This window comes from Oncorhynchus tshawytscha, linkage group LG01 (genome assembly GCF_018296145.1).
Source record: "Oncorhynchus tshawytscha isolate Ot180627B linkage group LG01, Otsh_v2.0, whole genome shotgun sequence".
Lineage (NCBI taxonomy): Eukaryota > Metazoa > Chordata > Actinopteri > Salmoniformes > Salmonidae > Oncorhynchus > Oncorhynchus tshawytscha.
In genome coordinates this window covers 24,573,015-24,581,757 of record NC_056429.1, presented here as the reverse complement: position 1 = coordinate 24,581,757, position 8,743 = coordinate 24,573,015, and the positions used below count along the sequence as shown (strand labels likewise).

Sequence of the window (8,743 nt, the reverse complement as noted above, 5' to 3'; positions counted from 1 at the left end):
CTCCAAGGATGATTAATGGAAAAAGGATGCACTTGAGATCAATTTTGAGGCTCATAGTAAAGGGTCTGGAGCAACAGGGATTCAAGGTCCAGTTGGGAAGAGTGTGAGTATTGTTCTGTTCTTTGCTACACACTAATATTCAGTAGTTTCTAAAATTATAAAATGGAACATATTGACTAAGCATGGTGTACTTATTTTTCAACAGGGGGATTCTGGAAGTAGAGGAATCACTGGCAACCAGGAAAGCCAGGAGTCAAGGTAAGTCCCTGTTACCCATACAGAATATGCTGTTTCAACACTCTTTACTTTGCAAATAATTGAAGTCTCTGAAGTTATGGAAATGTTGTTTAGTACTGTATTTTGCTACCAAACCAAAGTCATCTGTTTTCATAGCTTTTCGCTTAGCTATGTCTGACTAGGGGATGTTACATAGCAGTTCTATTTGTCAGTGTTTTTGTGGATTTTGTTTGTCAGTTTGTTTACCATCCTGTACATAGGGTGCCAAAGGCAAAGAGGGTTCTAATGGGCTTCCAGGGAATCCTGGAGTTAAGGGAATCCGAGGTCAGGAGGGTCTAAGGGGGAAACAAGGAAGCACAGTAAGTATACAATTTGTTCTATTCTCAGTGCTTTGTAAAGTGTGTCTGACTGAATCTACAGGGAGACTCAGGGCATCTTCTCCGGTTGTGTTTCAGGGCCTACAGGGATTGACAGGGATACAGGGATATAGAGGAGCTCATGTAAGACAACGCCACATTTTAGTCATTGTAACAATATATATAACATTAATCCGGAATATATACTACACTGTTTAAAGTCACCAAACAATCTGGTTTTAGCACTAGACTAGAGCATGTAGTGTTATGTACTTGAATTTGTGTTAGATGTTCTTAATGGTCTGTACTGATCCTATTTCTACAGGGCATAGCAGACAATATAGGACCATGGGGTGAGGTGGGCCTCCAAGGGCCACCATGGAAGAAGGGGCCCCCAGGACCAGTTGGGCCCCGTGGAGTTATAGGTTACCCAGTAAGTTACCCCCTCCTATTTTATTGATTGCTGTATTGTCAACAATTGTGGGACGATTTACATTTTCTTTCTATTTTGATGTCTTCACACATTGTGTCTTCACACTGTGAATGTCCTTAAATTCTAGGGTAAAGACGGACCACCCGGAGGCATTGGGCCAGTGACAGACAAAGGGGATAAGGTAGAACTATACTACTGTGTATTATGTCATTATCCATGTCAATGGAGAATCAGCTGTATCCAGTGTCTTCTTATAATCCTCTGTGTTTGTGCAGGGGTCCAGAGGAGCTATTGGACAGAAGGGAGTTGCTGGTGTCGATGGTGAGGAGGTAGATGAATTATACTGTATTGATTATTTAGTCATTCTATTCATTCTAAATCTGTATATACTTGGTATTCCAAAATCCAGGGATAGCATTTTTGACTAAAGAGTCTGATGTAAGTCCATTGATTCTCAATGAGTAAAGAAAATAATGACATAAGAAGAGACAAGTGTTGCTGTTCTTTAGGGCCCAACTGGATTACGGGGGCCAGTGGGGCCACCAGGACTAAAGGGACTACCGGTGAGTATCACAGGATTTATTAATCATGGCTGATAACAACTGTGATATTCATCTGACAAAATGATAAATATGAGGTTTTAATATGTTAGGGTGAAAAGGGGAAGATGGGAGCTCGTGGGGAAAGAGGTGAAAAATGAATCCAGGGAGATGGAGGCAACCAAGGTCAACAAGGACCAAAGGGCCCACTGGGAAAGAAGTAGGTGGTGTGTTTATTCTAGAATTATACAACGGGTGGGTCTTATCCTGAATGCTCAGGATTGTGATTGTGATGATGGCACAGAATCAGTGTTCCTGTTAGTTTACACTGTATCTATGAAAAAGAGCTAATGCTGGTGTCCTCTGATTCACAGGGATACTCAGGGCCCTCAGGGGACAGAGGGAGCAAATGAGTTCCAGGACTAAAGGTGATTCACAAACCAGCAAACAAAGGATGGCTTTTCAACACCACATAAACCATGAATTGAATTGAAATTATATTCCTGCCTGATTCCTAATTCTCCTGATGTGGATGTGTGTTGATAGGGCCAGTAGGGCATCAGAGGCCCATCAGGCCTAGCTGGGCACTATGGACCAGGGGGCAACACCGGAGAAGGAGGGGCCAAAGGAGAGAAGGGGCTCCCTGGAACCATAGTAAGTAGGCGCAGGCTGTTATGCTACCACTATTTGTAAATATACAGTATGAAGCTGAAATGTTGCTGAGAGATGTTCTGAGCTGTGAATGAGTGTCTGACTGGTGTTCTCTCTGATACTATAGGGGCCTCCTGGAAGGTTTGGGCCTACAGGCTTAGTGGGACCAAAATGATCAACAGTAAGGACTGATTTCAAAACACAGTATTTACAGTTCATTTAACCCGAGAATACATAAAGGACAATTAGTGTATTGTCAATGCAGGGTTTACCAGGAAAAAGAGGAGTTGATGGAAAAAGTGGACTTCGTGGACCAAAGGTGTAATGCACCTTTCAATCGGTTACATTTACATTTTAGTCATTTAGCAGATGCTTTTATCCAGATACCTTAAGGATGTTGAGTAATTCACATTGTCTAACCAGCTTATATGGATTTGAGTTACCATGATTCAATTTGAATGCAATTTGTGTTTGATTCCAGGGAGATTAGGAGAGGGGAGATTAGGGGAGAGGGGAAAGACTGGGACCAGTGGTCTCAAAGGAGACGTGTATGTTTTACTCTGCAACTTTTTATGATTATTATTTTCTTTAAGGTTTTCTCATAGATTTATCCTTCTCCTTCCTCTGTGTTTTTCTCATGGATTACAAGGTCCAAGAAGGAAGAAAGGTGAGTCTGAAACAAGAGGAAAAATTGTGGGATATTTAATTTTTATTTAATATATACAGTATTAGTAGCTGTTGTGTCATTAAAGTTTGAATACGTGTGTGGATGTTTGTACACAGGGGACATTGGGAAAGAGGGGGTTAACCGGGTCTCCAGGAGGTAAAGGCAGACCTGGGCCTGCTGGTCCCCTTGGAGAGAAAGGTGGTAAAGGAATAGAAGGGCCAAAGGTGAGAGGTCATGGCATTACAGTATACAATGCCTCTTGAAATCTCACAATCTTCACATAAAGTGGTTGTTTGACCTGATTTTCTCATTTAACTTCAATAACGGGATTGCACGGCAGCCCAGGAAAGAAAGGAACAAGGGAGTTAGAGGCAAACCGGTGAGTTTAATCAGTTCTTTCTTTCAATGCTTGCTGTACACTCTACCAAACCCTTTTCCCCCACCACGTATTTAAGCAAATAGTTAATGGTTACATTTGAACTTTTATTATGTGCCACATTTTCCTCCTATTGCTTATAGGGAGAAGGCCCATTGGGACCGGATGGACCAGTTGGAAGACCTGGAAAGCCAGCAAGTATCCCTATAGGCCACATTGACTATGACACCCAATTACAGCTGCATGATCCTATCACGGAGATTGCAACAAACCATGTTGTGATGATGATCCTATTGATGGGACGTTGTTTATTCTATCTTTTGTTTGGGTTGTTATCACAGGGACTTGCTGGTTTGGATGGATTGTTGGGGGTTGAAGGAAACGAAGGAGATAATGTAAGCATTGTCTGGTGCCCAAGTGAAATCTTTATCCATTTGTCAACCAGTTGCCCCCAGAAATAAAACGGCACATATTATCTAAAAGATCTTCCTTTGATATGATTCATCTCCAGGGTGATATTGGTTACAGAGGAACCCCTGGGAGGCCAGGTATGCCAGGGAAAATGGTGAGTGAAATACAGACCTAATCATAGTGTTTTGGAGACAATATAAGTATACAGTATGTTGGAATTTGATGCATCCTTACTCTAATGATTCATGTTACAGGGTCAAATTGGACGAACTGTATTTGACCAATTGAGATACCCAACGAAGGTACTCTTTAGTGCATGCACATAGAGCTATTTGGCCAAAACTCTTTATTTTGCCATGGTTTACATTCAGAACCTTCCACCAATGTTTTGTCAAGGGTAATCTTGGATCTAAAGGAAAACAAGCACCTGCAGGGCCAATGGGGCAAAGGGTAAACCAATACATTTGAAACCTTTACATTCATGGTTGATTGTAAATCCCTGTCTATGTTCTCAGGCATTTTTCATATGCTTGATAACCAAGCTCTCTGGTATTGCTATTTTGTGTAGGCTATTCCAGGGCTTGGAGGAGAGAAGGGGACATTTGGCCAGCATGGCTCAAAGGTGCTGTATAGGTCTCAATATTCAATAACACCTATGTTATAGAGTAAAATAACAGTATTCATTTTCTATGGTGCCATATCATCGCTCCTTAATATCTGTTCTCCTCTCAGGGTCAGAGGCCTACAGGGACATATTGGACCACGTAGAGTTAAAGTATGCTGGAATAAAGTTGGAAATCAATCAACAACACATCACATTTAGACAGCAGATTACATTTCTGTCTTTTATTTAGGGGAATCCAGGACTGCAAGGGAATAAAGGGCGGCTAGGTTCAAAAGGCATACAGGTTAGCTTGTGGTATCTCTTTTCCATATTAGTTGTTTTAATGGAATCATATCCTGATACATTTTGATAACAGTATCAGAACAATATTTCTTATCAGTTTATGTCAATGCATTGGTAATTTATAGGGAGACATTGGTCCTCGCAGTCCACCTGGGAAAAAGGGCTTCCCTGGTCAACCTGTATGTATTTTGTCATTATTTCACAAACCTTTTCAGTTTTTTCTAGTAAGTTTGCTACAATTATGACATTTTGAAGTCTTGTTTGGTCAATGTTTGTTTGTTTTATTTTTCAGGATCTGTTAGGAAAGAGAGTAAGTAACCATTTGGCATTCTAATGTCTATTGTTGGGTATATTTCCATGGTTTCCATCTAAATCTATCATGCTCTTTGCAGGGATACAAGGTATGCCTGGAGCTAAGGGGGTGAGAGGTCAGTGTGGATTACCAATAAGGAGGCTTATTGTGTCTTTTGATCCAAATTAGAAACAGTAACTGAATTATTTAGAATGCAGTGTACAGTATATAATAGATCTATGTAAATGCAAGCCCCCATTTATGTTACAGGGGAAATCAGGTCCTCCTGGCCGTCCAAGAAATAGGCGACCTGAATCCCTTGGAAAAAAAGAATAAGATTTTAAAAAGTTGGTACCCGATTTATTGTAATCTAGACCTGTTTATTTTACTGTAAGACTGAGGAATCGTACTCTGCAGTCCACACAAAATATTTCCTCAAAACAATTGCATAACCTGCACTCCATGTCTCAAGTTATTAGTAAAACCTCCTAAAGTGAGTGTTTTTGGATGGCCATTTTCCCAGCAAAACCGGACCATGACCAGGAGAACGCTTGACTCTGACCATCACTCAAGCAGCTCCTTCAGCTGGCCTCAGGGCACCAAAGACAGCCCTGCAACAAGCTGGGGCTGATTCATCCACACCTGCAGGATGGTGAGTAGAGCTCAGCAGGTAGCAGTTAGACTGGCCACTGAGCTGATGTAGGCAACAGATCTAGTGAAGCCAACATCTCATCCTTTTTAGAGCTAGAGAGTAATTTGTCCAATAATGTGTTAGTTTTACAAAGGTGTGATCTTTCCAGGAAACTTTTATGTGGACCCTAAGCAGGGCTGCCTGTTTGATGCCCTGCAAGTGTACCTGTAACTTCACTGTAGGAGGGATGACCTGTATACCTCCTGTGTTGTCACAAGTAAGTAGCTTGTCCTGAAATCGTACAACTTTGCGTATCTCTTGAGCAGAATATTGAAGGCTAGCTAGCTATTATGGCTAACATAATTTCTCACAAACAGTACCATTCAAAAGTTTGGACACACCTACTCATTCAAGGGTTTTTCTTTATTTTTACTATTTTCTACATTGTAGAATAATAGTGAAGACATCAAAACTATGAAATAATACATATGGAATCATGTAGTAAACAAAAAAAGTGATAGAGTGCTGCATCAGATGATGCACCCGACCTCAACCCAATTGAGATGGTTTGGGATGAGTTGGACCGCAGAGTGAAGGAAAAGCAGCCAAAAAGCTGGTTGAGAATGCCAAGAGTGTGCAAAGCTGTCATCTAAGCAAAGGGTGGCTAAATATACTGTATTTTGATTTGTTTAACACGGTTTTGGTTACTATATGATACATGTGTTATTTCATCATTTTGATGTATTCACTATTATTCTACAATGTAGAAAATAGTCAAATAAAGACAAACCCTGGGATGAGTAGAGCTGTGTTTGAATACCCATACTAACATACTATATACCATTAGTTAATTTTAGTATACTGTAAACAAATAGTATAATTTCAGTTGAGAGTACTAGCTCTTCTCCGATCTACCGGAAGTTGATGCTGTTGCTATGCAACCTCTTGCAAGCTAGTTAGCATAACAAATTACTAGTTAGACATTTTACTACTTCGGGTGTGTTCTTAAATTCAATCTGGAGTGCTCTAAATTCAGAGTGTACTGGACGCTTGGGCCGAGGAGTAGGGTGTTCTGACTTTACAACGGCAGTCAAGCACCCAAGTTAACATTGGCTAGCTTGCTAGCTACTTCCAGACACAAATGAGAGTGACCACTTTACTCGCCCTACCAGAGCTGGTTAGGTTGTTTTCATGTTATCCAGAGCGTTGGTGACTAACTGTGCTATTGGCAACAATTAAATTACGTTTTTTTTGCCGACGTTTACTGACACCGGCCATATTCAACCGGTGTTGAGTGCTCGTAAATGAATTATTATTGTTGTTCATATAAATAATTTATTATAACTTACCGGTTTCTTGCAGTTATTTATTCCGGGAAAAGGTAGTGATTTTGGGCGGTAAATCTCGGTAACCGGTTTCCCGCCATTCAACCGTAATACACACCGAGTACATTTGCTGCTTTATGTTAATTAACTACAAGACAAGTCATTCGACATAATCATTGTAATTCACCACCTGGCCAGTTGATGTCAGTCAAGACTTATAAAAAATACTACAGGCCACAGTACAGTGTGTGATACCAATGTTGTGTACTGTAATTACAGCCTGGTATTTTCTGCTTGTTTTCCCATGTCTGTCACTCAGGTGGAGGTACGAGTATGGGGGAGCACAGAGATCCATAGAGGGGACTTGGAGCTGTTGCCCCTCAGGGATGTTAGTGCGGAGGGAAGGGGAGATCACTGGGACACAGACCTCAGAGCTGTCCTGAGACCTTTGTGCTTTTTGTAGCCTCCATTTATCCAGAGAGAAGAAGCAAGCACTGCCCAGTGTATGGGGCAAGATCATTTGGCTGCAATTCCTCATCAGGACAAAAGAATGTTGTCTCATCATGTTGTCTGTTCGCTGCAGCGCTTATGTATAATTGCGATAACAACTAGCTGTACTGTATGATGAAATATGTATTTTGGAGAGATTGATATAATGTGTATTTTATAAAGAAAAATATATAGCTGTTGTGTTGTTTGTATCTCCTGCATATCGATTATTTTTTATTTATTCATTTCTCAGTGATGTACTGTGTGTGCTAATATATGCTTCATATTTGATTAATGTGGATGTTTTAAGAATGTAATGTACTCATTTGTATTTTATTGTTTAAGTGTTTGTAAATATATCTTTGCTAATATTTTATCTCTTGTTTTTTATTCTTGCAAACGAATACCAGAAAACTTGATGACCTCCCATATCTGGATGGTCTAAACTTGTTGTACATTGATATGTCACTTCAGCATACTTTACAATCACTTTCTTTATCACACATTTTATGGTTTACAGCTATAATGCAATAAACCGCAGTACACCCTGTTGTCACAAATGGAATGAACTGAAATACAGTTGAAGTCTGAAGTTTTCATACACTGAGGTTGTAGTCATTTCAACTCGTTTTTCAACCACTCCACAAATTTCTTCTTAACTATACAAAGTATAGTTTTGGCAAGTCAGTTAGGACATCTACTTTGTGCATGACACAAGTAATTTTTCCAACAATTGTTTACAGATTATTTCACTTATCATTCAGTGTATCACAATTCCAGTGGGTCAGAAGTTTACATACACTAAGTTGACTGTGCCTTTAAACAGCTTGGAAAATTCCAGAAAATGATGTCGTGACTTTAGAAGCTTCTGATACGCTAATTGACAACATTTGAGACAATTGGAGGTGTACCTGTGGATGTAATTCAAGGCCTACCTTCAAACTCAGTGCCTCTTTGCTTGACATCATGGGAAAATCAAAAGAAATCAGCCAAGACCTCAGAAAAAAATGGTAGACCTCCACAAGTCTGGTTCATCCTTGGGAGCAATTTCCAAACGCCTGAAGGTACCACGTTCATCTGTACAACCAATAGTACGCAAGTATAAACACCGTGGGACCACACAGCCGTCATACCGGTCAGGAAGACGAAGTGTTCTGTCTCCTAGAGATGAACGTGCTTTGGTGTGAAAAGTGCAAATCAATCCCAGAATAACAGAAAAGGACCTTGTGAAGATACTGGAGGAAACAGGTACAAAAGTATCTATATCCACAGTAAACCGAGTTCTATATCAACATAACCTGAAAGGCCACTCAGCAAGGAAGAAGCCACTGCTCCAAAAACGCCATAAAAAAGCCAGACTACGGTTTGCAACTGCACATGGGGACAAAGATCGTACTTTTTGGAGAAATGTCCTCTGGTCTGATGAAAC

At 40.4% G+C, this 8,743-nt stretch overlaps 1 long non-coding RNA gene across 2 annotated transcripts; it reads left to right on the top strand.

Annotated features, from left to right (window-relative positions):
* On the top strand, positions 1-7,879 carry LOC112248228. Of its 2 annotated transcripts, none has more exons than XR_002953206.2 (29): positions 1-103; positions 206-258; positions 498-596; positions 693-737; positions 919-1,026; positions 1,154-1,207; positions 1,302-1,347; positions 1,536-1,589; positions 1,679-1,785; positions 1,940-1,993; positions 2,112-2,219; positions 2,344-2,397; positions 2,866-2,883; positions 3,000-3,107; positions 3,224-3,262; positions 3,403-3,654; positions 3,771-3,824; positions 3,925-3,972; positions 4,067-4,120; positions 4,239-4,292; positions 4,403-4,445; positions 4,525-4,578; positions 4,703-4,756; positions 4,870-4,887; positions 4,970-5,005; positions 5,140-5,216; positions 5,393-5,521; positions 5,670-5,777; positions 7,145-7,879. It is a non-coding gene; the product is annotated as an uncharacterized LOC112248228 (long non-coding RNA). The 2 variants fall into 2 exon arrangements; XR_002953205.2 differs by having other exon boundaries at positions 1,302-1,355.
* The last annotated feature ends 864 nt before the right edge of the window (positions 7,880-8,743 follow it).